Source organism: Plectrocnemia conspersa, unplaced genomic scaffold (genome assembly GCF_051122295.1).
Source record: "Plectrocnemia conspersa isolate PC_06_02 unplaced genomic scaffold, ASM5112229v1 ptg000008l, whole genome shotgun sequence".
Classification (NCBI taxonomy): domain Eukaryota; kingdom Metazoa; phylum Arthropoda; class Insecta; order Trichoptera; family Polycentropodidae; genus Plectrocnemia; species Plectrocnemia conspersa.
The window spans coordinates 5,755,003-5,777,208 of NW_028277172.1; the positions used below are offsets into that span (position 1 = coordinate 5,755,003).

Sequence of the window (22,206 nt, forward strand, 5' to 3'; positions counted from 1 at the left end):
ACAACAAGCGATTCATCAAAATCAACATTGTATTAAAACATACAACTGTACAAAAAATAAAGTTTTCAATACTGCGTCTATTATATGGTGAATTTTGATTATAAAGTGTGTGTATATGAAAGTTATTGTAGACAGTACGGGTCCTTAATCGTACAACAGAACTTTCAGGCTTAGTATGCGGGACCGAGACTGACAAAATATTTATTATTGTTTGACACAAGCATCTGTGTGGTTTGATGGTCTCAAATAATAAACGAGCTCGTTCGGCTAATATCGGATTAGCTTGTAGCCCAAGGGTAGTTTGTACTACTACAGACTGCTTAAATGCTTCGCGATTGTTGAATAGTAATTTCGAAAGGATTTGGTTTATTATGTAATCAAAATTAAAACTTTCACCTATTTTTATTTATTGCAGCAAATATAATATAACAATAGTTTTTGATTAGATTTAAAAAATACTTTTTTTGAAAAAATATGTTCTAAAATTTCCTTCAAATAAACATTTGTATTGGCAAATTAAAATTTAATAATATATACTAATATTTATTTATGCTCTTTTAATAATCTTATAATTAAAAACTACAATTTAAGCTTTATATAAATACATTTACTATTTTTAATTGTGAAGATTATTATTTTTACCCTTAAAAAATATATTAAAATTCACATACAAAGTATGCATTTTTTTTCGATAATTTCTCGAAACAAAATTTAAAATAAAGTATTCATATTAAATTAAATTTATTCGAACTATTATTTTTGCTAAAATAATTTTAAAACTACAATAATAATCATGTTTTTGTGAGAATCAGAAAATTGCAAAAATGTGTTGTGGCTTTTCATAGAAATATTCTTAACATAAAAAATAATAAGGAATCCTATTTAGAAGACATATCCTTTTCATAAAGTGTTTTTAATAATTGTGAGTGATAGTGTATATAATATGTTTTTATTAACAAATAAATGTTTTAGAATTCTTCAAATTCTTTTATAATTTAATTTCTATAAATAATATAATTTAAATTTTCAAATAATTACAAAAAGTTATAGTAAAAACAAAAACAAATAAGATATTTTACATTTGTAATGATATTTACAATAATATACTATATTATTACAATCACATACTTTAATTTCTAAAGGAATGAATATGAGAATTTTTATATCTCGAAAACAAAAGACATCAAGAAACGAGAATGCCTAATTGATCCAAATTTAATTTTGTTGTGCATATAATAAAGTTCAGTATAAAACTTTATTCTATATTAATAAAAAATGCATTTTTACGATAATTAAATTACTTTGCTTTGCACCTATTTAATAAATACAACGCTAATGTAAATAAATTATTTTTATAATAATATAAAAAAATGTATTTTTATATATTATAAAATTTAAAACATGGTTTATTGCTAAAAAAAATATTTTTAATTATTTTAATTGTTTATTAAATTATATCATGATAAAATACAAAATTAAAATTATAGCGACTAAGAAATTTCATTGCTCATATTAATTAAGAAAAATAAAAAAATGCTTCTCATTGTATTCAAAGATAAATATTATATAAATTTTAATTGTATACAGATTTTGATGTTTAAATTAATTTATTTTAACAAGTTTATTAGAAACTTTTGCAGGATATTAATTACAAAATTAACATTGCTTAAAAAAAATATAAACTATATTTATATATAATTATATGTCCTGATTTTTAATGCCTATAAATTGTATTTAATTTAAAATAAACTTTATCATTTATTTTAATAAATATAAAAATAACCCTTTTTGACTTACTTTCTATTTGTTCAAGCGTTAAATTAAAGTATCATATTTTTTAAATTATTTAAGACAGGAATATGCTGTGTAAACTAATAACTAATTAATAATTAAAAATTAGGATAATAAAAGTGTGGATAAAATTTTTTTTAACGAATATTTACAAAATATATTTATATACAAAAGTAAGTGAGAAATAATGTATTCAATTGTAAAAACATACAATTAATTAACTTTTGATATAAAAAATATATTTAAATATCTAAGCTAATAAATTATTATATAATAATAAGAAATACTTTACAAATAATTATTATTAACAATTTATTGTGCTAAGACTGAATTATATTTTAGGAATGTAAATTAAACATTCACATTTGTGAAACTTTTAGTAATATAAATACAGTGCTTTTAATTGAAAATTAAAGATAAATAACTTTAAGCCAACTTACAGTTATTTAAAAAATAAATATATTTTTATAACGGTTAAAAAGACAAAATATAAGCAAATGGCAGAAAAAATAGTTAACTAAATCACTTTAAGGGTAGCTGATATATATATATATATATATATATATTTTATTTTATAAAGAAAAAAATATTTTTTATTTATTAAAACTTAAAATTGTTGTGTAATCTAGAAATAAAACAGTTTTATAATCTAGTGTGGATGATAATAAAACTTTTACTAAAGAGTATTATTCTAACCAATATTTTTTCTTTTGGACCAATAAATCTCTGACAACATTGTCTTTGACAAAATATCGTCTTTGATCGACTACTTTTAGATGCCTCCTACATTTTTACGCCAGGGGTCATATTGCCAATTTATTACAATAAAATATTATACTCATTATATTTTGTCAGTTACGATTATCTGAAATAACCTTACGAAAAAGGCTGCGTAGAAAATTATAAATCTGTTTGGTAAAAGTGCGACTTATTTTATGAAAAAACATATTTTTATAATTGATGATTGTGATATTTTGGTGATTAAGTTGTAATTAAATATATTTTTTTATTTATTGCACATTTGATATTAATTTTAGAATATCGCAATAATATTTATTATCGAAAGATTTATCTTTCGTATATTTATTTATTTGTAATCATGTTAAAAGTAATATTAATGAAATTTAAGGTAAAATAATATAAAATAAAACGTTAATACTACGTTAAATTTTTAGTTTTAAGCAATATGGCAAGTTGCCAAAACAATCGTCAAAAAATCACATATGTTGCCAATGGCAACATATGTAGAAAAATGTCATGTAGGCAATATCTGCTTTTATTTTCACTTCGCCAGCCATCCCTATCTTGTAAAGCGCGGTCATTTCTCTGTTACATAACAGAACTACTAGGAACTGCTAGGTACCGTTAGATTAACCTGAGATCAAGCTAAAGTATTCCATTTATATTGGCAAGTTGCGCATATAAAAAATACAATTTTTTTAAATTTGCGGTGGTAAAAACTGGCTGGTGTGATTTTTTGCATAGGCTTGGTGAGCCGATATTTCAGTATTCTTGGACCAAAAGAGATAATAGTATTCTACCTCGACAAAAATACTTTATTTTTCTACCGGTATTTTATTTGTAATACCGGTAGTAGTAAATGTCAATTTTTGCCACAATACGGATATTAACAGCATTGTAATCCCTATCTTTGATAAATGATGCATTTTCAAAAAAATGGTATTTATAAATATTTTAAATTTGGACACAAAACACAAAAAACTAATCGCTAAGGGTCTTACAACATCTACAAATACTACGCCCCCAGAGACTCTGCCCTCAGCAGGGAAGACCTGCGCTACATTGGCTACACTAACGACAGTAAAGCGTCCCACAATGAACACAATATCTAAGGGCCTGCGCTTCTTAGTAGTTGCACTTATGAATAATAAATAAATTTACTATAAAGTTCATCTTAGTATACAAACTTAACCGCATATAAATTATAAAAGTCAGTCCGACAGAGAATCACAATTTAGTAAAGTCGTTAAGAAATATGTAAATACATATGTTTTCTTAATCATCGTTCTTTTTAATGGCTCATAATCAATGCTTAGCTGAATTTCTTAATATATTATATAAAAGAAATAGTTTGGGATAATAAATATTATCCCAAAATATTTATTTTGCATTATATTGCGAACCCATAAATATTAATAAGGCATTTAAGTATTCAGTGAAATGTAGAAATGTATGATCGATGGCTTATAAAATAATATAAAAGCGAAAACATCCTGTATACGTCGGGCAGTGACATAAATTGAATTTATCTGCAAATACATCATCTGGCAGCAAAAGTCTCGGGCAAATCCTCATAATTCCACAACCGTACCTCGAATAGTTGCTGGCTAGCCTCTCGGAGATGATTTATCTGCGAATGTCTTGAGTGCTGCATTACAGCATCCGGGGAGAATTCCTGTCCGGTGACAACCGACATTCGATTTATCCATTCTAAATTAATTTCGAAACCAATATCGAATAGTACGGTTTTTCTACTCATATTTTTTTGTAGATTTTCAAGTATTCATTTTTATACATTTCAAGTAGCAAATTGGACTAAATATAAATATATATTTAAAATAAAAATCTTTGATGTTATCACATGAAAGGCTTTGTAACGGTGTGCTTTGATTGTTTACTGAAATCGAATGATAAACAGAGGACGAAATGAAAGAGCCGGATTTAAAAAAAAGTTTCAGCTGAATTTTATAAGCTATTTTCATAACAATATAATGCGAGTGTAATCCTAATGTAAATATTTTAATAACGTTAAGCTGTAACATAAACACACAAAAATAAGAGACCTGTTACACATTAAAATATTATTAAATATCTCACTTCAAACACACATATGAAAAATTTCATTATAAAAAAAATACCATTTTATGTACTCACAACACGTGAGTTTTATTCTCGCTTGTAAATGAAAATAGTAATAATAAATATTTTTATGATGCAAAAAATGTATGAAAAATTAATTAAGGAACAAAGCTATACTATGACATTAATGGATGCTGGAAATATGGCTTGTTTTAATAACTAAATGAGTTTATAAATTCGTTTTTAGACCTGAAGTTAGCCGAATGAAAAAAAATTTTACTACTATTTGCGATTTATCTTTATGAATGTTTTAGAATTGTATGTATTTTAGCGGTGAATATATACTCGAGAATATTTTTAATTTAAATTTTAAAAATATAATGTATAATTAATATTCTTTGAATTCATAAAACTGTTTGAGAAATATAAAAATTTCGTTTGATGAATATTTTTTTTATATTTTTTTTGCAAAGCTGGACATTAAATCCAATCCTAAGTTACAGTAGTGCAGACAAGAAAAGATGATTTTCTTTCCTAGATAATTTTTCTTATCCGTCAAAGGAGCATGGCTGAATTCACATCGGCGTCAGCTGTTACATAGCATTAACAGCTCTCGGAAAACTTTTCTTAGAAAAGAAAATCAGATTCAGATGCGAACATTGTTTTGCAGCCAGAACTCAGATATTAACATATTTGAAATAATTGTTTTGGCAGACTGTTCTGGCAACTCTTTGAATTGTCATAATTGGGTTTAGCACCGCTGCTGTATGCAAACGTGCACTTTCAAAGAATTTCTATAGCAACTTGTTAAACTCGCCATTAAAATAAAACTTTTATTTAAAGATTAAATATTGTTCATTTTATTTTTTACTAAGTTCGTCACGCGTCACCCTGTGAGTAGGCAATCTTTCATTCCTTTGTAAATGACAATCGTTTTACGTTTTTATAACGTGAATTTATAGAGCTCGTAAAATTTTCTCGAAACCAATTTGAAAGCATTATGTTTTGAGCGTTTATACGTGACTCGAATATAATTGGTATATTTCTTGCAAAATAAATACAGCATGAAATTCACACAAACAAATGTGGCGCGTTTTGTTATTTAAATGTATTGTAAACTAAAATTACAATAACTTTAAAAGGCTAGACGGGAATAACATATAAATATATTTATAATTATTTATTTATTTAATAAAATTATGACCATCGTGACCTGACAGGTTATCATAATTCATTACGGTTGCCGAATATATATTTAAAATAATATACAAATATAATTAAAGAAACTTGGGAAATAATAGCAACTGAATTAAATTATTTAATAAATAAAGCACTCTCCAAAGGATAAATACTTGAAAATTAAAAAATTGCTACTATTTTACCTATACCGAAAATAAAAAATATTTGATTACAAACGTAAAAATTTCCGTTATATAATAATATCGTTTTCTAAATCTTGTTTTTTATTATCAATAAAATAAATAATACAAAACATGTATATGTTACACCAAATGTATACTACCAGTGAAATTATATTATATTTTCAATATTAAAAACAGTGAAAATGTAAATCATATAGTGAATAAATATAACATACGCAAATACCTAGGTCAGTGAAATCATGTTAGTAAAATTTGAGAGTTGTGTGTAAATTATTACCATAAAGTTAACCTATGTGATTTATTTCTTATATTTATCACAGATATACCCTTATAGTTCCTAATAAATTATAACGATCGTTTTGTATGTGTACAAAAGCTACACTAAATCAAGGATATTTTATCTCGCTTTAAATTAATATCACAATAAATGGGCACTTAATCCTGAATGGAGCCAAAGTCAGATGCAATCAAATTACCATAATTACGATTCGCGCCGGTCTTAAATCTGTTTCTTTTTAATAGCTACTCTATGTATATACAAACATACATCTATATTATTCCAACTCACCAACAAAGAAATGAAGCAAAAAAATAAGAAGTGTTTTGGCTGAAGCATTTATTGCCATATTTAATTATCCTACATTGCTTTTCGTTTGTGTCCTTTTTCTTTCTCCTCTCCTGACTCCTCTCAACGAGCGTCTTTTCGCATAATTGAAATTTTGCGAAAGAACCTTTTAATTCCGGAGCGAGCAACTCAATTAACCGAAGCTCGCTAATCGCCGAAGCCGATGGCCAAATTTTAACTTTCATATGGAACTGGTAAAATATTTAAAAAGAATAAAAATGTCGCTAAGACTCAAACGAGCTTAAGGTGCGATGCTTGTGATTAAAATTACATAGAATGCTTTAAAAAGCAATCACATTTTTATTAGGTTTAAATATTAAATAGGCTTAAAATTCAATTACAAAGATTTTTTATTGTGTAATATCTGTGGATAACGTTTTTACCTAATTTTTAAGTTTATAAATACTCTACAAAATCTACAAAAATCGAAAAAATGGATAAATCACAATTGAGTTACAAGAATACGCTATGACATATCATTTAACCCAGTGAATATTTTGAGAAAAATTATTCCTGCACGCTTTTGCAATTTCCTTGAATTTTCCATTCTACTTTAACAACAGAAAGTTTTTTTTATTAATACGTTTTCACTTCAAAGAATTGTGTATTTTTCATTAATAAGCTTTCTATATTTATTAAAAAAAGTATACCCACTTTTACAAAGAGCCAATAAAATAAATTATATTAGCACTCGCTTATAACAGCGCTGAACTTCAGAGAAAAATTTACAAAAAATACATACAGACTAAGGATAACCTTGAATGTGTAATATTAAGGTTATGATATTATTTTATACGCTTTATCCTACTAATATTTGCACAGTATTCGTTAAAAAATTACCGATTTATGATCCAAATTTATAAATAGTTTAGTTGAACCAATATTTTAAAATATTAATAAAATTATAATACATACATATATTTTTATATTTTTATTTTTTATTAAACAGTTGGTCATTTAGTGTTAGATCAACTGGGCTTTTTTATTTAAATATTAAATTACTTGAAATTTAAATCTATTATTATAATATAATTTAATGAATAGAATGTTACATATAAATAATAATAGTTAAAATTATTTGATGAGACTAGACTTTAAAGAGTTAAGAATAAACAATTTTCATGTGTAGAATTTAACTAAAATTCTACATAAAATACTCAAATGTAGTGAATCTTGATTAAACATTAATAAAGGGTTAATAATAAAATACGTACTAATTGTTATTTAAATATCTTAATTCAATAAGTACTTTTTTAATTAACATGCTATATTTTAAGTTTAAACCACAAAAAAACATTGACAGTTTAAATATGACCTAAGATATTCGTTAATAAATTACAATTATAATATAAATAGTGCAGTGGAAATGCATTGTAAAGATCCTTAATTTATCCAAAAATTGCTTTTAAATCTTGAAGTTTTAATGTGACTGCTTGCCTGTACTAGATCTGATGATCGAAATGGTATATACATATTTAGCGCAAGATTGCTAGATTTGAGTTCATGGTTAAAGTTTAATAAATTTCAAATCAAAAATTAAATAGAAAATTGCAGCTAAAATGTTGAATGTAAGTACAATTTTAATTGCAGTAAAAAGCTTATAAAGAGTAAATATTCAATGACCTTATTTTTCCTTGACTCTAACTAGTCTAAATGATTTTAGTAGTAACTTTATATTATAATTAACTTTATAACACATCAAGCATATGTTCTCGTTCAAAATTGCATGAGTTAAATAATAATGTTATTTGTAAGCTACGCTATTTATAATATCGCTCAAAGATTATATTTTTATGTAAATTTTGTTAGATCCGAGTTTATGTACTTCAAGTTTTAATTAAGTTTAAGGTTATAAAGAAAGCTCCGAATAAAACAGATTTAACTAATGCATGTTGCATTTTAATACAACCAAGATAATGAAATGATTAAATATGATGAAGAGAAAGGGAAGAGATCAGCGATCTTAACCTAAAAAAATTAAAATTTTCAATTTTTTGTAAGTCGTTAGACCAATGTGTTATGGTCAAGTAAACTTAATTTACTACTTAAATTAAAGTTACATTTTAAACATTTCAAAAAAAAAAATAATGAACTATATCACTTTGTCTTATTGTTTTTACCGTTCCTATTATCATGGCCACTAAAACGCGTTTTTGCATATATTTAGGACGAAAAATCTATTACTTTTTATGAATTTAATAAAAAATAGTATGCAAAAAATGCATGTTTGATACATTTAAGCAAAGCCGGTCGTTTAGAAAATTCATAAGAAAATAATCCATTGGATATTATGACTTAATGTATTAAAAGATTTTATCGAAGAAAAACATAAAAGATTCATAGCTGTTGCTCTAATTATTAGTTTTAGCAAGCCGCTAAAACGCCGTTTCTTTGCAAATTTATATGAAAAAAAAATATTAGAAATTTTGACTTTATTAAAAAATTAAATGCAAGAAAATACATGTGTAGGTTATGTTGTATTGATTATTTATTTTAGCAAAAACGCTTAAACGCAATTTTTTGCAAAAATATAAAATAAATTCATTGGGTTTCATAAAAAAATTTTATGCAAAAAATACATGTATGCTACGTTTCAGCAAAGCCGGTCGTTTTGCAAATTCATAAAAAAAATCCATTGAATATAATGACTTAATATAATAAAAAATTGTTTTCAAAAAAACATTGAAGATTATTTTTAGCAAGGCAGCAAAAACGCCGTTTCTTTGCAAATGTATATAAGAAAATCATTAGATTTTATGACTTTGACAAGAAAATACATTAGTAAGATCTGTTGCATTGATTATTTTTTTTAGCAAGGCCGCTTAAACGTGGTTTTAATGAAAAGTTATGAAATAAATTCATTGGGTTTCATGATTCTAATAAAATTTGTTTGCAAAAAAATACACTAAACATACATAGCTAGCGTCCTATTATTTCTAACATAACTTCTAGCACGACCGCTAAAACGCCGTTTTTTTGCAAATCCATAAGACGAAAAATCTAATATTTTTATAATTTTATTAAATAATTGTATTAAAAAAAATACATTAAAGAAACATAGCTAAGTTCTGTTGTTTTAAACGATTTTTAGCAAGGCCGCTAAGACGGTGTTTTTTCACAAATTCATAAGGAAAAATCCATAGGATTTCATATATGGCATAATAACAAAACGTGTTTGGCTTGTTTTGTACTCGGTTTACAAAATATATTGAATACACTTGGATAAAGCGATTAAAAATATTAAAATTGCAATTAATCCTTAAATCATTGAACTTAATAATATAAAATGTCAGCAGTGCAGAATTTATGTATTAAAGGCTTTAATTATTATTTAAAAATATACAAAAATACAGGTTTGACTTAGCGAAACATTTGTTAAATTAACACTGCAGAGCACCTAAGTTTGCACAATAGCCATAAAATTTTTAAAGGCTTTTATTTACCACAAAAACTCTTTAAATCTTTATTTATAAGCTTCGAAACTCGTATTAAAATAGTAATGGTCTTTAATCATAGCTTAAGCCATCATTTGTTATCATCGGACAATCGTCGTTGTTAACACGAGACCACCGTTAAACCTAACCTAACCTTAAGTTGGAGCTTACCACTAACGTGATTGTCTATCAATTATTCTAAGCAATAATCATTCCCGAAGATTATTGCACTTCAAAATTTTTTAGTTTGATTCAATTTATAGACGCAAAAGGAAAGACTAGAGCCATTTTTTTTTTCAGAATTAGTGAATTTAAATTCAAATCGATCATTATAAATTAGGTTTTCCACGATTTTTCTATTTTTATAAATGAACATTAAAATCCCTAAAAAGCTCTTATTTCAATAAACATTTAATCAATTGGGTGTTTTTTATTGAAGCAACTTTGGTTTTTATGTTATGTAAAAAAATCAAACATTCAACGCCAAAGAGATTCATAGAATAGTTGTCTCATTTAACCACAAACAATTTTGTTAAATTATATATAAATATATAAATAAATTTGTTTATTTTTATCTTTCATGTATTAAATACTGTGTATTCAACGAATATGCTGATAATTATTTAATAAAAGGCAACATGAAAATATTCAGCCAATTTATTTATATAGAATTTTTATTACTACTTCAAAGGGCCCTAAACGTTTTCAATTTTATGGCAATAAAAACCGCATTACTTACGTTTCGGCGAGATTTTCTTTAAAAAGTCAACGCTTGAACAATCTGAAACAACAAGAAGAAAAAAATATGATAATGAATTATTCAACGCGTTTTTCAACCCCGGCGTTATTCCTATTGTATATAGTGAATGTCCGTCATTAATTCTTCCTTTATGTGTATTTTTTCTCTTAATTTAATTTTCACCGTGTCATTTGCAGCTGAATATTAAATTCACACCAAGGGGTTGAACCCGAGTTTTAAATTAATACCGGGTACTAAATTGTACTCGAAATTGTAAACGAAAAAATGTATATGCATATTTATGTGATACGCTCCAATCTCCTTCAGTTTGTGTAATATATTTTTCATATTTAGTGAACAAGATTTCATTTAAAATGTTTTCAAGGAATTTTAAAGAGTATTTAAAAACAGCGCTTTTCAACATATATTTTAAAATAAGTAAAATCAAAAATACAATTCAAAATCCTAATGAAAAAAATATATTTATTTACGAGCTGTGTTGAAAAAACATGTTTTTATTGGGGTCTCATTAGATTTTATTATTGAACCAATATTGTTTTTAAAAATCATTACAGGCGTAAACAGAAATACTTATTACATTATTTGTTAAAAAATAACCAGTGGCAATTGGAGACATATGTTTTTATTAGTTGTAAATAACTTTAGTAGCTCAAATTTATATTATTAATAAGTGTAATATAGCTGCGGAAATAAAATAGTCCAGACTTTTGCTTATACTCTTACATTTATAATGTAGCTATGAACCTGAACAAATTGTTAAATCGGTAATGTGGTTACGAAGATAGCTGGTTAATAATTTAAAGGTTATATAAATAGATTCGGCGTAGCTCCGGATAATTTAAATCAGAAGCAGAACAATAGTTTTGACTAAAATTGTTGTCTTGAAAAAAAATTTATTGAATCTAAACTATTTATTTTATAATTATATTAACAATAATGGGTATTTTTAATAGTAATATTTAAAAACCGCGATTTTACCGTGTTTTTTTAATTATTTATAAAAGTATATATTTATTTTGACTTGATAAAAAATAAAAAAAGTTATTTCAAAATTCAAAAATAACAATATATAAAAATCAAAAATTGCATATGTACATTAGGCAACATAGTTATCTTTTATTTTCATTTGAGATATTTTATTTTTCGTTGTTTGTTGATAAAGTAAGGTACAACGGTTAAGTTAAATTTGTTTCAACATACCCTCGTACTGATATTTAGTAAATACGGTTTCACTAGTTATTTATAAATTTAAAAATTATATAACGTATTTGTTTACTTTGACTTGATGAAAATTTAAGAAAGTTATAACTTTTATAATTTAATTATTTTATAAGGTTTCTTCTTTTATTAAAAAAAAAAAGATAAATCCTAATATTAAAGTCAAGATAAAAAAAATGTTTAAAGGGATTATTTTCATTGAAAATATCATTGACCCAATTTTTCCTATTTGATTAAATTGTTATAAGCATAAGTTTTTATAGTCAAAGTTAAAAATACATATAAATGTTTATTACATAAAAATAAATATTTAAATAACCATTAAAGGTTCAAGATTTGATTTAAAACTATTAAAAACTATTTCGTTTAAGGCATTTTTATTTTTAAGCACCCCTCCTTTTTTTTATTATACTAAAGCCTTTACTCTGCCTCTACAAAGCAATCAGCCAAAAGTTAACGCCACCATTATGCCTGACATCTTCTGAGGCCATAGACTACAGTGCTTCTTGGAGTAAAATCTTTCTTAGATCCTCAGCCAAAGGTGCGTGCCTCTGTTCTATCGAGGGTTTGTGCTCTCGAATAATATGCTCCGTAACACATGTTTTCAGTGACTTTTTCTATTAGAGTAAATAAATGTTCATTGTTTTTCTTGGAATATAAAAAGGCATTTAAATTTTCCAAATAAGGCAAAAGTTATATAAAAATCTAATATATAAGATTTTTCAAAAAATTTACAATTTTATTAAGCTAAGCAAATTACTAATAAATATATTTCTGTATATCAAAAACAATAGTTTAAATAAATATTGTAAAATACCCTTAGATTATAATGTAAAATAAATATTTTTACAGCTATTAAAAATATATATGTATTTGTTTTTGTTGTTGCACTTATTTTCACGTATATTTTTTATTTTAGTGTTTTTATAGCTAATTAAAATCATAAAGTTAAAAAATACTAAATTTATTTCTGTATGTACTACATACATTAAAATTAATAATATAAATATAGCTAATTAAAAAAAGATTTTAATACAATAATTATTGTAAAGAACTAATTAAATTGGCAACAAACTAGGTAGCACTCTAGCACCAATAGCAACAATTTTTTGCTTGCATTGATTCGCTGCGCGCTATTATTTTATAGGCACAAAATACTCACTACACCGACCTCATTGCTTATAAGGCAACATTTACACTTTTGTAAATGACAATGATTTTTTCTTTCTTCCTAATTGAATTTTGCAAATATGATTTGCTAGGGGGGGAGTACTGTCAAGATCTGATTTATTTGACCACCAACTAAGTGGCACTCTGGCAACACTAACGTAACGGATTTTTTGATTTAAAATTTTTTGAAAGCACGATGCCCGACATGGCCAATCATATCATTCTCAATAACCATTTAAAAAATAAAATAATTCATTATATACTATGGTAATGTTTCAATCTGTATATATAAAATTGCAAGTCATTGCCAACTATTCAACAAAGTATTATTTTAGGAAAATGCAAATAGTTGACATATGTTTCTTTAATATTATATTAATATATTTTAATAAGATAAAAATTCATACTAAGCTATTTATAGCAAAAATATTTTTACAATAATAATAAAATAGTTTATTTACATATAAATCTAAAAACAATCAATTTTTAAAAAATAATTGTATTTTCGTGTTTATATAGTCAATTTATTACTAAATTAGTTTTTGTATTTGATCTTACTTCTATGATTTTTTTTATTTCATTGTTTTTAGAGTTGAGTTAATTACTAAATTTATTTTTTCTATTTATATATTTTTAACAATAATATAAAAATAGTTAATTATAAAACTTTTACTACACAATAAATATTGCTATAACTGAATTTGACCTATATAAAAAATATAATTGCAATCGAATCGTTTTATATGCATACAAAAAAATGTTACCGTATCATTGTAGCAAAGAAAAACAATTTTCTTTGCACTATAATTAACTTTATTTGATATAATGATATTTTTTTAATCAAACAACCCACTTTATTATTTTCTTTGCAAAAAAATATTCGTGATAAAATGAAAAATAATTAAGTATTATACTCAAATAAACTAATTGCTATATTTTTTTATATTTCCTAATAAAAAACGTCGACTAAGTAATATCACAAAAAAAAACAAATTTAAAATTTCTATATATTTCACCCTTTTACGTCAGAAGCCCATTTGATTTTTACCCACAAAAAACACACACACACACATAATAAAACACGCAATTTTAATTCGTCGTACGATTCAATTTATTTAAATGGCGTTTTTTTAACCATAGAAAAAAATGCTAAAATAATAATTCGGTCGTCCTTCGCGTGAGAACTCTCCGACATACGTAAAACCGTTCGAGTTTGCGTGTAAAACGTTACGTTATAGCGATTCGCTTAAAACAAACGTTTCGCTGTATCACATCCGCTGTTCACCGTTTTCATAGTCATTTTCAATTAGCGATAAAGCTCTGCGATAATGGAAGCTTTTTTTACCTAGGAGCTTTTCGAATATAAATTTGATGTGACAAAAACCGCCTCGCTAATGCATAATTTTACGCAGTATTAAATTTCATCGTGACTATACATAATATATAATCAGACTAAATTTAATGCTGACAATAGATATACATATATATATTTTTTTTAATATTTTTGATCTAGATCTAACTCGCAACAAAAAGTTAAAGGTAATGCAATAGATATAAATATCATCGTTATATTTTTTCTCAATAACGCACAATGATAACGTAGCTTATATGTATCATATTAAAAATATGAAAAAATAATTAGAATTTTTTATCATAAATCCAAATTTTACAATTTATTTAAATAACCAGATAAATTTATTTTATGATTCCTTAATGCTTTAAAGTAAATACAGCAAATTGTAAAATATCAATATTCTATTGTATATACCATAAATATATTTTTTATACAGAAAATAATTTAGTTACAAATATTTTGTTGCATGGTGTTTAATAATTATAGCATTGATCATTTATAGCTTTGTTTAAAAGATAAATCTTGAAGATTCTACTTAACAAGTAATGATTTATTTAATGTGCTTAAATGAAAAGTTTTTAAATTTAAATTTATATATTATATAAAAATATAATAAAAGTCACAATATACGAATATAAACACACCGTGCAACACAAAGCCAATGTCGTTAAAATTTATCGACAAAATTTTCATTTAAAACATAATCTTTTAAATTACGTGTCACATAATTAAGCGTTGTTTTCAAAGAACTTCTCATGCATATTAATGAATTGAAAAAAGTCCTCTTTGAAAGATTACGTGGCGTTATGATAATAACGCCCTTTAACCATGGGAGTGGAGGGCCACAAAAAATCGTAAAAAAACATATAAAATAATGCCTTGTCCGATTATTATGTATAATCACGATGAAATTAGAGAGTGCGTAAATTACGCATTAGCAAAGTATTTTTATCATCATTTTGTTATTCATAAAGCTTTGACGTAAAAACGTTTACATTATCGCTAATTAAAAATGCCAATGAAAAAAGCAATAGCGGTTCAGAGAGCTACAAATTGCTATTGCAACATTAATCTAATTAATTTAAATGATTGTTCGAGGTAGTGTTTATAAAAAAATGTACTATTTTTACTTATTTGTTTTTTGATTATATCACTCATGTAATATAAAAAAACAACAACTCTTCATATATTTTAATACTGCATTTAAAAAAATGTTTACGGTTTAACAGCTATTAAAATATTATTAAAGCAAACACTTATATATAAAGAAAATAGTTATTTCATAGTGTTGTGTGAAAAATATAATAAATTATATACTATGGCAACACTGAGGTGACGGCAACAAGAGCAGCTATTTAATTCGTGCAAATGTGTGTCATCAAAATACTCGCTTCACAACACTTTCAAGGTCTCTTTTTCTTTTCTTAATTGAATTTCCTAATTTTAAATTGCTATGGGTAGTATTGTGAAAGCTATATTTGGTAACAAACAAAGCGGCATTTTGGCAACACTGACGTGATGGAATTCTTGGGTGCCACGACGGGGTCACAATAGCCGGCGGTGCCTCGTCCGTTAATCATTCATATCTTATTAAGTCACTACTATAAATATAAATATTATTACTTCGTCAAGCTACTTTTTTTACTTTTTATATCATAATTAAAGCCAAACACATAGATAAATCTGCTATAATCAAGCATAAACATGTAAATTTAAAGTAAAAACTATATTATTACAAAAATATGTTCAAGTTCTGATTTCAATATGATATAAAACTTTCAAAATAGTATAAACATTTATAGAAATAAAATTCAGCAAATACATTTTTTAAACTTTTACTTATGCATAAATCCAAAATCAATCACTAAAAATATTCGGCATACGCCGCCACAATCTCAGATTTATCTCTATTACTCTTTACATGATCTCAAATTGGCAACATGAATATAGATGGAATAAACGTCTGAACATATGTCATAAATCATTGCCTCGTGAGCGCGAAAAGTGTGTACATCCAAAAAACATATTTCAAAGCTGATGTAAAGTGGTGTCAGAAGTCAAAAAATAAAGGTTTTTTAGGTTTACACGGTTAGATGGGATTTGGGACGCATTTTTCACTGGGTGACGTGTGTGTATTTGTTATTGTCTGTTGGTCTGTGTGCATGTAGTGTGATATGTATGTATAATATATCTGGTGTGATGGCTGGAAAATGGGATAGGTTCTGTAGGATAATATATGAATGTGAACATTACACCGCGGGTGTGTTTTTTGCTTTGCAATGTGTCATATTAAAAATGTATCAGACAGGTAACTTTTACATATATTTTTAGTTTTATGTTTTAGTAATATGTCGCGGAAATTGTGGTGAGTGACTTGAAAATAAAGACCTTTTTCAGATTTTTTCAAGAAATTTGAATCATCTGCAATGGTTTATATGTTATTCTAACGACTATTTAAACAAACCAAAAGAGATATGTATCAAAAGTATTGAATGTCAAGCAACACTCATTATATTCACAACAATGAAATAAAGACCGTGGCGAAACAGTTGCATTATTATTTAAAAATATTCCACATATATCTAATATCACATCGGTTCCAAGATGCTATTCACTTATTAATATCACCAATTAAAACTACTCTTTGTTTGGAAAGGACACGCGCTAGATAGACAATACATTCTACCCTGCGTATATTATTGCACTTATGGAGTTGCCATCTGGACATTTTTTTATGGCATGAAAATATTTTGTAGGTGTATCTATGAAGAAATGCACTTGGTCTATAAACAGCTGTCTTAATAAAAATATGACACTTAATCATAGGGGGCAGGGTCGCGGTGAGAGACATGAAAGATAGACAAGAAGAGATGCCACGGAGTCACAGCAGCAGAGACGAGGCAAAATACAGCTTCAACCCACATCTAATTGAGAAAACACATTATGATAATCCCAACCATTTTACAGAAATCACAGCTAACAATAATACAACTCGACACGCCAGCGAGCACTAACCGATTTTCAAAACCTGTCATTTCAACTTCACCGCCTGAAAGCAGCATTTACATATCCTAAAGTATTCATTATATAATTTTTCATATACTTTGGCTGCACTCACACCCTTTCAACCACAAAACCTGAAAGTGGTGAGCTCGACGTGATATGAAACACCAATATTAAATTCACTGCAATATCAAAATTAAAACCAAACATTTTAATATTTTTTCTTCACTTTATTTTATTACTATGTATATTATTAAAAACTGACCGAAAAACAAAATAATTTTAATATTTATACCTTCTATAATACATTATGACAAAATGTTTTTGAAATTACACTAATTAAATATGTCAAATGTTGACTTGCTCTACTTGGAACTTTTTTTATTTTATGTCTTTGAAATCATATAAATTATTAAAATAATATAAATTTCTCTAATGAAAACAAACTTAACAGTCATAAATAATTTCAGCACATCTTGGAACAATAGGAACGACTCTTTAGACTTAAAATGTAGGTTTTTTGAGTCTTAGATTATATTTTATTTATAATATTTTCACAGTTAGAAGAAATACTACTGTGTAAATATCAAGAGCGAGATAAAAATTAAAAATAATGTAACGTCTGTCAAAAATTAGGTCACTCTAATAAATTATTACTACACAGAAAATTCAGTTTTAATATTTCTTTTTAAGAAAAAGTAAAATAATTTTGAAGAAAAAATATTACAATTTTTCGGGTAAAATAAAAGTAATAATAAAGAAAAAAAATATATTATATTATATAAAACAAAATTTGTAGCTCACCATTTTAAATATTAAATTGTCATAAAAATACAAATTTTTGCGTTACGCAACATTTTCACTTGGTCATCCCTTTATTTCCTTATACATAGCAATTTATGAAATATATATTAGTAAACTAAGAAAAAAAAATATCTTGAAAGTTTATTTTTTGATATTTTTTTATAGAAAATTTGTTTAAAGAGAATTTTACAAAAAATGTATTTTTTCACATATAAGGTAGTTTTAAAACAAGGTAAACACAAATAAATTATTTTTAATAAGTTTAATGCATTTAAAAGGTCATTTTTCCGAATAATCTGCTGCAAATAATATTTTATATATATATTACCATTTCTTTAAAATGTATTTTATATATTTAAGCCCTCTTTTTACGATACATCAATATTTTTTTGCACTTTACTATTGTATGTGCCTACATATAAATTATGGTCTATTAACAAAAATAATATTTTTTATTTTACTTCAATAAATAGCTACACTCTAAATTACAATTCAAACATCTGATATTTTCACTAAAGTTTTAATCTTATAATGTTTCTTAACAAATAATCTTTTTATTAAAATTTTAACATAGAACTTTATATTTTTGCAAACTTGTAATAAAACTTCTTAATATCTTTTGTGAAAATCACTAATTTATAAAAACTAACGATACGTATATTTATTACTATTAAGTCATTATGGCAGACTACCCTAAAGAAAACAAAACAATATGTACAAATTTGATTTTTTACAGGAGGTGGATCTCTTTTTTGTCTTAAATCGTCAAAATAAATTTATGTACCTGACTTATCAAATCAATCATAATATAAAGTCAAACGATTAACAATCACTTTTTATTAGCATAATATATTTATTTTAATTATTTTTTATTACAAATCTGATTTAATACATTTTTCCAATGTGTCATAATGAACAATATTCAAACAATAATTATACTTTTGCTAATTAAAAAAATATATTTTTAAATAAAACACTTATGATGCACACCTATATATGAGCACCAACCTAAATATTTTTTGCCAGCTCCTTATAGCTATTGCACTGACTTAGTGGCCGCAATGAACAATAATAAAGGACGCAATTGCAACTCTCTAGAACAATATAAATATCTAACTCACAGAAAAGACATTCTCTACGAAAACATTTGCTAAATCATATGTGATCCAGAAAAGTAGTTTTGCGAAAACAAGCATTTTGTTAATAATTTAATAAAACTTATTTAAACCGAGATTCTCACACCAAAAAACAAAATATAATTATTTTTTTGATGAGTTAAGGACAAGATTACGCAATAACATTTTTTATATTTATTTTTCATTGCTAATCTGATAACTATGATTTGACAAATTTGCCATTATAATAGCCATAATAGCCATTATACAAACAATAATTATACTATTGATAATTTAAAAAATGATTTGCTATTAAATATAGTATTTAGTCGTCAAACTATTTACAAGTTTGTGCATATACTATAATACGTAGAAAATATTATACATATAAACTAAAACGATAAAAGAAAATTGCTGCAGCAAAGTATCGCTCTTTCGCCGCGTAATTGCTTACTTTTCATTTACCGGTAAATAAAAAAGGAGTATAACTTGTTTACGTTCATCTACTTGCTACCCTTGCTTTGCAATACGTTATTTTCACTTTACTTCAAAACTGTGCTTACGTAATGAACAGAGATAAAATAAGACTGTGTGTAGAGTAACTCTCCATTTTAGCAGTAAATTATTCAAGACGCTTTTATCTAAACTACATTGAAAAATATGTTAAATGCACTATTTGCAATTGCAAAAATAAATAAAAATTTGCTATCTGAAAATTATTAGGCATAACCACTTTTAAAAATTATTATAACAATTATCAGATTCATTGGTTTTTCTTCGGTGATTTACCGTAAATGAAAAACGATGCCACTTTATGAAACAGGCAATACATGAAAGAATATGTAAACAAGCTTTTATTCTTTGAGGGGGCGCAATGACCCTAACGGCCATATTACCATTCATCATCTCGATAGTATACATCTATCATCACCGCAGCTACCTTCCAGCTAACATCCTCATCCATCACCACAAGAAGGAGCGAAGGAAAACCGTGTATTCAGAAAATAAGAAACAATATATCGCGCGACGCATAAGCGATACACCGTCTCGAGGGGTATTATTAAACTACAGGATGTTTAAAAATACTTTTTTTAAATTATATATATATAAGCGTTGTTGATTTTATGTGACAGATTTTGATAAGCTGTACAAATTCCGACCGGACCCTCGTCAGACAAATTAAGTATTTGGCGTTTCGCTTAATTTGCGGGGGTGAAATCAGTTATGTAACTAGATCGTGTAGTAACTTAAATATTTATAATTGTGTTTTACAAATTTGGATAATTGTTTAAATTAAAATACGTTGAAAAGGTAAATTAACAAATTAGTTCGTTTTATGGAACAATGTTTATATTTAAATGCCCATAGCAATATAAATTATTAATATACACATAGTTTAAATTTTAAAAAATTAGCTAAATATTAAAGATATAAGAATACAAAACAGTTTGAAATAAAATTAAAATTTATTCATTATAAAGTAAAAAAAAGTATTAAAATTTCTAATTCTATAAAAAAAATTAGCTACTATTAAAAATCCGTTTGTTCGTACAAAACGCGAAGCATGATATCAAAGTTTTGGCTTCTGGTTTTGGAGTCATAATGAACGAAAAAATTACATGACACAAATGAAGCGTCCCCGGCAAATAGACAATTAATGAATATCATTAATACTGACCCACCCTAAGAACGTGTATACATAACAAGGTCAAGGAAGGGAACGGCAGTTACGAAAAATTCATGATCATGGCTGGAGCATCATAGCCGAAATATATAAAAGTGAGTTTAAATCGCAATGAATATATATATATGTACATAAGTTAATGTTGATATTATGAAATATTACCACGTTTGCCATATTAACTGAAAATATCAGTAACAGATAATTATTTGCATTTTGACAACTTTTCACGTAGTTCGTCTTTAATCACTGTAATTAATAAATTTATAAATAATTGACAATAAATTTAATTCAACTATGTGTATTTGAACTCAGAGGTCACAAATCGTAATTATTTTTTCAGCAAGCTAATGGATTTGTATCCTTTCTGAGAAAATACGTGTCCGCCCCAACCTGATCCTGTTTAGCGATGACCCTATTACCCACAGGTAATGCACGGTGAAACGAATAACATGTTATTTGATATTGATTTACTTGGTGTTAAGCACCCTTGTTTCATAACCCTTCAGACCTCAAGTACTCCATCTTACCACGCTTTCCCGCATACACATTCAGTCGGAGACCCAACCGCACTCTTACTCACACCAACGCCGATTTAATTTCCACCCGCCTGTGTATGAGTATTCATTACACAGCCACACCACCACACTGTCTCAAGTCGGTTGGAAGAAGAGAAATGTTGTTGTTTCGCATAATGAGAGATAATGGACTAATCAGGAAGCTGCGTAATGGCGTCGGCGAGTTGTTCCGACCATCGCGCGGGAATTCGCTGCCGCGCCAAATTAGCTTATGTTAAATCCTTCCGCCGTGAAAAATAACACGGAATTTTTTCAACCAAGCCAAGCCCATGAAAACGGCCCTAATCCAACCAAACTCTGCTCATAAATCTAAAAGCAAATTGGCCGTGGTTTGGCGGCCGAAAAAGGGAGGCTGATTCGTCGTCGCGAGAGTACTTTTTCGCAAAGTTCATATTTGAGGGTAGATAATAATATTTTGTGACATTTATCTCTTCTGGGATCATCGAGTTATAAATATATTACAAGATGATT

General features: G+C 26.3%; 1 protein-coding gene across 7 annotated transcripts in view; it reads right to left on the reverse strand.

Annotated features, from left to right (window-relative positions):
- Positions 1-22,206, reverse strand: part of LOC148232809 (uncharacterized) — a 449,135-nt gene that overhangs the window by 148,586 nt on the left and 278,343 nt on the right. For 5 of the 7 annotated variants that reach the window (XM_088189595.1, XM_088189589.1, XM_088189590.1 and 2 more), the window contains one exon: positions 10,792-10,833. The exons of the other annotated variants lie outside the window; for them this stretch is intronic. The gene's annotated coding sequence lies outside the window, so the exon portion shown is untranslated. The remainder of the gene's footprint in view (positions 1-10,791; positions 10,834-22,206) is intronic. 7 annotated transcript variants of the gene reach the window in all.